Consider the following 9309-nt stretch of genomic DNA (forward strand, 5'->3'; position numbering starts at 1 on the left):
AGTGGTTCTGGTAAGGCCACCACAGCCGCCCCTCCGCACAGCTCAGTTTGATAGCCCAGTGCCTGATACCGCCTCTAACATCTTCCCTCCTCCTGTGTGCTGCACACTGCAGTTACGAAATCAGGCTTGTGATGGGGTTGGCGAGTCAGGAGAGGTTGAGGCCATCTTGCTTTTGTCCTGAGTCATGCACACTTAGCCTGGTATTCAGAGCACGGATGTGAATGCTCAGAGTGGGTGCATAGGAGGGGAACTTGGAAAACATTTGGTCTACAGATGGGCAGGATGACAGAGCGTGTAGGCACCATGCTGTAGGGCACGGCGTGGATTAGTGACAAAATCAGGACCAGAACTCAGGTCTTCTGATTCCAGGCCAGCCTCTTTTCCTAACAGTTTGCTGCCTGCGCTGCCTCCTCAGAGAATCTCCTTATGGTGTCTATGCCCTGGAGCTTAGTGTTTGCTGTATGGTGACCCCGGAGGGAGCCCATTGCTACAGGCTCAGAGAGGTTGGGATGGATAAGGGAAGGGGGAGACCTCTGGTGGTCCTGCAGTGGGGAAGCACAGGGAAGTGGATGCTGGTCACATCATCTCTCAGAGACAAGGAAGCCAGGAAACTGTGTTATGTCTTGAAAGCAAACCAAAAAGCTCTGTTTTTTCTCAGGGGCATCTTGGCATTGGGCATCTTCAGCAGATGGCACCTGGACTCACCTCCCCACTTTGATCAGCTGGAGTTGTGGTGGGTACGGTGCCCCCTGTGGCTTCTGGGGCAGTACTGCAGAGGGTACTAGTTGTTTTATACCCACTGCCTGGTAGGGTCCAAACCTGTTTCTGCTGCCGTGACCCCAAGGCTCAGGTGAGCCTCAAGCACTCATGCACCCCAGAGCTACCACCCTGCCCCTACTGCCGGCTGGGAAAGACCTGTCATTCCATCTGTGTTCTGTTTGGCACTTCAGATCTGGTCTGGACTTGACACCCTGCTGACACCCTCTAGGGTCATTCCACCTGGCCAGGACTTTCTCACCCAAATAAGCAGCTGCAATTGTGGCTCCATGGTTCACCTGCCCTTCAGCATGTCTGCCACCTGGAGCCTCCCACGGTTGGAGCGTTCCACGGTAGGACCCTCCCCACCTTCCCAACTTTTGGCCTTGTTGGCTATTGGCCTACATCAGTTTCTGGCGGCTCCCCACCGCTCTTGCAGTGGTTTGTACTATACTGATTTTCACCCACATCTGAGGTCAGCCTTACACTGGTTATTCCTTTCAGCTCTGAATGGGTCAGAACCTCTCCTCCATTTCTCTACCATCCCATCAGCATGTCTTGCAGCTGAGCCTACCCGAGTTATATAGAATTAATCTTACCTTGTCTTAGGTCTCTTCCTTTCTTCCTTCCTCTCTATAAACCTTTCCTGAGAACTTGGAAGGCACCAGACACTATGATATACTGTGATAGGCATTAGGGAGAAAAAGTTGAAGGAAACATGATTGCTAATTAACAAGGAACGTCAGAGTTCTGTTAGAAACATCCCTGAGCTCCGAACATGTCTGAGCTGGCCAAAGACCTCTAAGTTCAGGTTGTGGGAAGGAAGGTTAACCTCAGGTCTGCAGACAGCCTCATTGGTGTCTGCCTTGGCTCGAGTGTAATTATCTTATGAGACTGTGTCATTGTTTAATAATTCAGATGGTTTATATCTCTTCTGCACATGGAATTATCTTCTTAAATTTCTCTTTCATCATGCTACTTTCTTTTTTTTTTAAACACCTACAGCACCTGATATTCCTAGGTGGTCTCCCATCCAAGTACTAACCAGACCCAACCCTGCTTAGCTTCCGAGATCGGATGAAATCGGGCACATTCAAGGTGGCATGGCCATAGACATCATGCTACTTTCTTAGCATAAAAATCACCAATGACTTATCCTTGCCTTGAGGATGGTCTAAGCTTGTTGTCTTGGCATTTGAAGCCCTTTCCAGACAGGCCTGTGTATATTTCTAGCTGCATCTTTCAATGCTCACCTATTAGAACATTCTCCAAATAGTCTGGTTAATTGGCTGACAACCAGGCTGACATTTCATTCCTGCTCCTGCACTCAGCTTTCCTCACTCTTCAAATACCCATCCTCTGTGTCCAAATTTGCCCCATATGTCAAGGCTAGCCCATAGAGCACATCCTCTTAGAAGCCTTCCCAGTCCACCCTGTCCCTCTTTTAAATCAGTGGCTCTCCTCCATGATTGTATGTTGGAATCACCTAGGGTGCTTTTAAAAATTAGATGGGGTGGGGAAGTGGGGGCACCAGACCAATTTAATCAGACTCTCCAGAGATTAGTGCCTGGGCGTTTGTCTTTACTAAAAGATCCCAGGTCATTCTAATGTGCAGTCAGGATTGAGAACTACAGTACGTATTGTTTCCATCCCTTTGGCTATATGAAAAAAGGAATGATTAAATCAGTTTGTTCGGGGAGAAGTGGTAGAATGGAGGATAGACCAAGAAAGAAAAAGATGGCAGACGACTTGTAGCCATCCAGTCAAGGAATGACGAGGGCCTACACTGAGATTCATTTGGCGTCGTTGCTGGGGGAGGAGTTGGATAGGATGGAAACCACTGACAGAACTTCATCTTGAGGTGAAAGTCGATGGACCACTGATACCACTTTGTAAAAGGCTCTTGCATGTGTTTCTTGGCAGAAATAGGTAGGAGGTGATACCATGCCCAACACCATCTGTTAGAGGTTGGATTAGTTGCCTGGGGCTGCCATAACAAAGTACTACAAAATGGATGGCTTAAAACAGCAAAATTTATTCTTTCACGGTTCTGGAAGCTAGAAGTCCAAAATCCATGTGTCAGCAGGTTGGTTCTTTCTGTGGGTTCTGAAGAAAATCTGAGGGGAATTCCAGGCCTCTCCCAGCTTCTGGTGGCTCCTGGCAATCCTTGGTGTTTCTTGATTTGTAGCTACCTCACTCCAGTCTCTGCCTCCATCTTCACATGGTGTCTCCCCTGTGTGTGTCTGTGTGCTCAAATTCCCTTTGCCTTAGAAGGCCCGCCCTACCAGTACAACGTTTTTCTGCGATTCCAACTAATTCCAACTAAGGTCACATGCATAGCTACCAGAGGTTGGGACTTGAACAAATCTTTTAGGGGAACACAATTCGGCCCACACCAGGTGTATTGAATGTACTGGATAACTTCTGGCTGAAGGAGGGGAATGGGAGTTTATCTACCTGCATAACTGAAGCACAGGGAGTGGCACTGCTGTCCTCGGTGTTACATCATTCACAGAATTACAGAAAGAAACGCCCGCCCCCCCCCCCGCCCCGCCCCACCGCAGTGTCTATGGTTACCCTCTCCCCACGGTGATTCCGTGCAGCTTTACAAAGGTAATCGCAGAAAAATGACCCTCTTCCCCAGGCAACCCTCCAACAGGAGTCCTGTGCCCGTCCTTTGAAACGTGAAGACAGCTTGCCTAAATCATAATGACCAAAGAGCAAAGAGGAGCATCGTGGAATGTGGGGGGTGAGTCTTCAAAGCGCCGCCAGGCAATGTTCTTTCTTTGCCTCCACCTAGATGTGGGCAGGGAAAGAAAACCCCAGCTGGAAATACCAGCTTCTCCCTGGCCATCTCGCCTGTGTAGGCTACTTGCACAATAGACAGACGCCGCCTCTGTTGACTTGCGGCTCCTGTGGTTTTGATGGATGCATTACCTGTCAAGCCCTTTCTTCATTCTGTTCAGGAATCTGGCTTTTGCCCCCATGTCCTCACCTGCCCACAGGGGATGAGAGCCAGTGAATAAGGTTACTCAAGTGCATGAGCTGGGCTCAGCACGTACTGTTCTGTGTCTTCGAGGCCGTGGCGCAGGATGGCTGGCCTCTGGGCACTGCCCCTTGCGCCATGAACTTTTGGCACTCCCTGACACGCATCAGGTTCTCCCTTCACAGCCCCCATTGGGGCGTAGGGAATCCCCTATCTGTCTAGTGCTCCAAACTGGCCCTCTCCTTCCTCTCTCAGCAAAGAAGCTAAAAATATCTTGAGGTCTATACCTGGGTCATGACTCCATAAACATCCTACTTCCCACCATGGTCGTCACTCTGAGCATCTGAGATGGAAAACTGCCCTACTTCCTGCCGGTGGGCTTCCCTTCAATGTTGCTTGTCCTCAGAATTTCCTGATCACAGGCCCGCAGAGCTAGGAAGAAACAGGACAACTAGTCCAGGCCCTTTTCTGTATAGAGGGCGAGACCTTCATTTGGGGCAATGTTGGGGGAAGACGGAGTACGTGTCGTGTACTGGGTTGACCTGCTGCCTTGCTGGATGCCTGCCTTACTTCCTTTCTTCCTTCCTTCCTTCCTTCCTTCCTTCCTTCCTTCCTTCCTTCCTTCCTTCCTTCCTTCCTTCTTTCCTTCCTTGTGTCACAGGTCAACATGGCCCCAGGTCTGGCACTTGGTTTTCCACCCATGTTTTTCTCTGTAGGACCTCCCATAGGGCAAAACAAAATGTTAATGTTCTCATTAACAGTATCGTCAACAAAAACAAAATAGTAATAACTACCATCCCCATATGCCAGGCCCTATATTTAGTTCTTTCTGATCAGTAGCTCATTTACTCCTTCATCCTAAAAACTAGATATCGTCCCTACTGTTATCGGTGAACATACTGAAGTTCTGAAAGAGGTTGAGTAATTTGTCCATGTTCACAAGCCTAGTATGTGACAGGACTGTCGAACTTGAGCTCCGGGGCGGTCAGGCTGCGGGAGGCAGCACGGAAAGGAGGACGGGTGCTTGCTTTGGTTCCTTTTCTGTCTTGTCCTTGGCAGCACCTGCACTTCTCTCCCAATTCCTGGCCATCCCCTACGTCCATTTTTTTTTTAATTTGAAGAAAACTTTATTTTTTTATTTCTGCATTAATTTTTTCTTTTTAATTTTCTTAAACTTATTTTTCTTGAGGGATGTTCTCAGTGTTATTTTCTAACCACGCTATCATTTTAGTCTTGAGTTTTTCTTTAACCCAAGAGTTAAAAAGAGTGTTCTAACATTTCCAAGTAGTTAACCTTTTGTCATTAATAACTAGTTTTTGTTTTTTTAATGGTGAGGTGGGAAGGCGTGTGTGTGTGTGTGTGTGTGTGTGTGTGTGTGTGTGTGTGTGTGTGTTTAGGAGAAACTTGTTTATTTGACTGGCATTAATTGTTATGAATTGTGTGAGGGCATTATATGGAACTCCACAGGACACATAGCGATGGGCAAGGCGACTTTTGTAGAGAATCAAGTCTCAATCACTTGCTTCAGCTTCTAGTGTTTTTTAAATTTTTTTTTTATTGAGATATAATTGCATATAACATTGTATTTTAAGCGTACAACATAATGGTTATATATATGTATGTGTGTATGTGTGTGTGTATTTCAAAACAATCACAGTAAGTTTAGTTATCCATCACCACACATATAGATTTTTTTCTTGTGATGAAAACTTTCAAGATCCACTCTCTTAGCAACTTTCAAATATATAATTACTAAAATGTTAATTACTAGTTTGTATTGTATTGCAGCTAGTTATGTGGTCTGTACAGTTTCTACTTTTGAAATGTATCAAGCTTTTTAAAAGAATATACATTCTCTGTAAAAATAAATGCTCAGATCTTAAGGCTATGAAACAGAGAAGAAATAGGGGGAAAGCTTCATGACATAGGATTTGGTGATCATTTCTTGGATATGACACTGAAAGCACAGGCAACAAAAGAAAAAATAGATAAACTGGACTTTGTCAAAATTAAAAACATTTGTGCTTCAAAGGGTACTGTCAGCATAAAGAAAAGACAACCTCCAGAATGGGAAAAAATATTTGCAAATCATATATCTGATAAGGGATTATATTTAGAATATGTAACAAACTCCTACAACTCAACAAAAAAGAATCCAATTAAAAAATTGGCTAAGAACTTGAATAGACATTTTTCCAAAGAAGATATACGAATGGCTAATAAGAACATGAAAAGATGCTCAGCATCGCTAATCATTATGAAATGCAAATCAGAACCACAGTGAGAGATCATTGCACACTCAATAGGATGGCTATTATAAAAATAATTAAGAAAGAAAATAACGAGGACAGGGAAGGACATAGACAAATTGGAATCCTGGTGCATTTCTGGCAGTAATATAAAATTGTACAGCTGCTGTAGAAAACAAGAAGGTGGTTCCTCGAAGAATTAAACAAGGAATGGTCCATATGATCAAGCAATTCCACTTCTAGGTATATACCTAGAAGAATTGAAAGGAGGGACTCAAACAGATATCTGTACACCTATGTTCATAGCAGCATAATTCACAATAGCCGAAAGGTGGAAACAACCCGTGTACATCAATAGATGAATAAACGAAATGTGGCATGTACATAAAATGGAATATTACTATTCCGCCTTAAAAAGGAAGGAAATTTGACACACATTTCAACACTTATGAGCCTTGAAAAGATTATGCTAGGTGAAGTAACCCAGTTATAAAATGATAACTATTGTATGATTCCATTTATATGAGATACCTAGAGTAGTCAAATTCAGAGGCAGAAAATAGGATGGTGGTTGACAAGGACTGGGGGTTGGGGAAATGGGGAGTTAGTGTTTGATGGATATGGAGTTTCATTTGGGAAGATGAAAAAATTCTGGAGATGGATGGTGGTGATGGTTGCACAACAATGTGAACATACTTAATGTCCCTGAGACATACATTTAAAAATGGCTAAAATGCTAAATTTTATGTTTTGTATATTTTACCACAATAAAAAGGTAAATACAGAGCTCTTAAATCAAGTTAATTTCTTTGTATGTCTTCTATGCCACCTTTTGCCTAAGAGATGTGACCGAAAAAGAGGGAGTCTTTAAGTTTCTAAAACTGATGCTTCGTGACCTGTTTTTTCCCCTTTTTTGAAATAAATACAAAATAAGCCTTATTCCATTTATAGTTTTCGTCTTGAGTTCTACTTTGTATGACATTAGATTTACCACCTCTGTACCGCGCCCCCGCCCCGCCCCCCCCCCCCCCCCCCCCGCCTATTTCATTCACTCTTTCCTAAGGTCGGTAAATAATCATGTGCTCCTACAGTGAGCCAGGTACCATTCCAGGCGCTGAGGATATAGGAGGAAACAAAACAGGCCAAATCTTTACCCTCCTGGAACTTACATTCTAGTGCAGGGAGAAAGTCAAACAAGGTAAATATGAAAAATACAGTACTGGTGTTTTAGATGCTTTCTGTTTAAAGTGTCCTCCACATCGCAGGCAGAGGCACCCGCGGCATAATGTGGGAGCGTTTTTAGAAACTCTAGGACCCACCTTGCACCAACTGAATGTGCATTTGTGTTGTAGCAAGATGCCAGGTAAGTCACAAGGACATTCGTGTTTGAGAATCATTGCTTAGCCCCTTAGAAACGGTAGGCAGTGAAGGGGTGAGGGAGGCCTCTCTGGCAAGGACGACTTTGAGTAGGGGAGGAGAGCTCTCCAGAGGTCTGGAGAAAGAAACCGCAGCAAATGGAAAGGCCCGCGGTCACTGGGGCAGGGCTGGCTGTTGCAGGGAGGCTGGGGCACAGCGGACTGGTAACCTGGCGCAGGAGGGTTCAGATGAAGTGGACTCATCTCGCTTTTCTGTTCATTTCGGGCCTTTTGTCTGGGTGTGCCCTGGTAGCGCTGTTTCTGAGCTGTAATTTAAGCGGCTCTGCAGGACAGCGAGGCTCAGGCATGCACGGAGCGTCAGGCTCTGTGCGTCCTTGGGGACACAAGTAAAGCGTTGTCAGCTCCCAAGACTTTCCTATCTTCGGCTTTGCTTTTAAAATGCAAATCCCTCCCTTAGATCAGCTAGACTTGCAGCAGAAGAAACCCCAAGGTAAACTTTCGGATTTTCTCCTTCCCCAACCTATCCGTCCTTCCCTAAACTCCGCTTCCCAGTCCAGCTATCTCCCTGTTTTTCCATTCTTGTGCCATCGAAATCCGTAGAAGAGTAGTCCAGGCAAGTGAATCTCAAAAGAAGGCAACCTAGGAAATCACCCGTGTCTCCTCTTGTCCTAGGTTTTTGAGTAGGAAGGCCGTGGAGTCCGGCCTGGATCCGCGTCTGACCGAACCGGGCTCCGCTGCCCAACCTGAGACCCTGCGCAAGTTACTTCATCTCTCCGCCTTTTAATTTCCTCCCCTGTGAAAATCAGATGACACCCGCCTCACTGGGTTGTTCTGAGTCCCAAGTGAGATCATTTATAAGAGAACAATGTGTAACTCATAAAGTGCTAAACGCACGTGACTAATGTCGGCTCCTCGATTTCGGCTGCACGATTGATGTCCGGACACCCCCCTCCCCCCGCCCATCTTCTGTTCTCTTCTGCACCCGGAATCTCTCTCCTCAGGACGTTGCACACACTGTCCTCGATTCCACAGGTTTCCCCAGCGAGGACAGGCCGGGTGTGGAGTCCCGGATCCATTGGCTGGGAAGGAGGCGGGGCGAGCGGTGACGTGCGGTGCAGGAGAGACTGCGCGGCGCGGGGTGCGGGGTGCTGGGAGCGCGGTTGGGTGGGGGCAGGAAGCAGCCTGAGGGATGGGGGGCCGGGATGGGGAGGGGCGGGGCAGGTGGAGGGGAGAGAAGGGCGGGGTCGAGAGGAGAGTGGGAGAGAAGGGCAGGGTAGGGTGGGGCAGAGTGTAGGGGTGCAGGAGAGGAGCAAGGTGCAGAGAAGGGAAAGAGGAAAAGAACGGGGTGGGGCTGATGAGGGAACAGCGATGAGGGGCGAGGGAAGGAGGGGGGGTGCGGCGGGGTGGGAAGAGGGAGAGGGGCAAGGTCGGACTGGGATGGGACGCGGCGCCCCCTGCCGCCGGGCCGGAGGCCGGGTCTTGGCCGGGGGCGACTGCGGAGGACAGTGTCCCTGGCAAATCATTACTGGTCCTTTAGGGTAGAAGATGGGGCCTGAGATCCGGCAGAAGGAGCTCAGAACGGGGCCCGCGGGTGCGTGCGGGTGTGCCGAGGGCACAGGCGGGGACCGGGTTTGCAGGAGCTGGCAAAGCTTTGGCTCCGTGCAGCCGCCCCTCCCAGGAGGTTTCCGGTCACAGCACGTTTCTTGGCATTTCTGTTCTTCCCGGGCGGTTCTCACAGCCGCCGCCTTTCCTTCCCTCCACTGCTGCACCGCGCGCCGACCGGGTCATGTCCTGGGCGTTTGGTGGCAGAGCTATGGAGTGGGGCACTCGGCGACTCCCAAAGGGACCTACCGTGTGTGGGGAGGGCGGGGGAGAGGGGAAGCAGGTGTTTCGGAATTGGAATGCAAGGTCACCAGGAGGACCCTGAGAGAGAGGCAGCGAC

At 47.8% G+C, this 9309-nt stretch overlaps 1 non-coding gene across 1 annotated transcript; it reads right to left on the reverse strand.

Moving 5' to 3' along the window:
- Positions 1-1752: 1752 nt before the first annotated feature.
- Positions 1753-1871, reverse strand: LOC118612586. The gene has a single exon (XR_004955061.1). It is a non-coding gene; the product is annotated as a 5S ribosomal RNA (ribosomal RNA).
- Between the last annotated feature and the right edge of the window lie 7438 nt (positions 1872-9309).

This window comes from Rousettus aegyptiacus, unplaced genomic scaffold, assembly GCF_014176215.1.
Source record: "Rousettus aegyptiacus isolate mRouAeg1 unplaced genomic scaffold, mRouAeg1.p scaffold_m13_p_16, whole genome shotgun sequence".
Taxonomy (NCBI): Eukaryota; Metazoa; Chordata; class Mammalia; order Chiroptera; family Pteropodidae; genus Rousettus; species Rousettus aegyptiacus.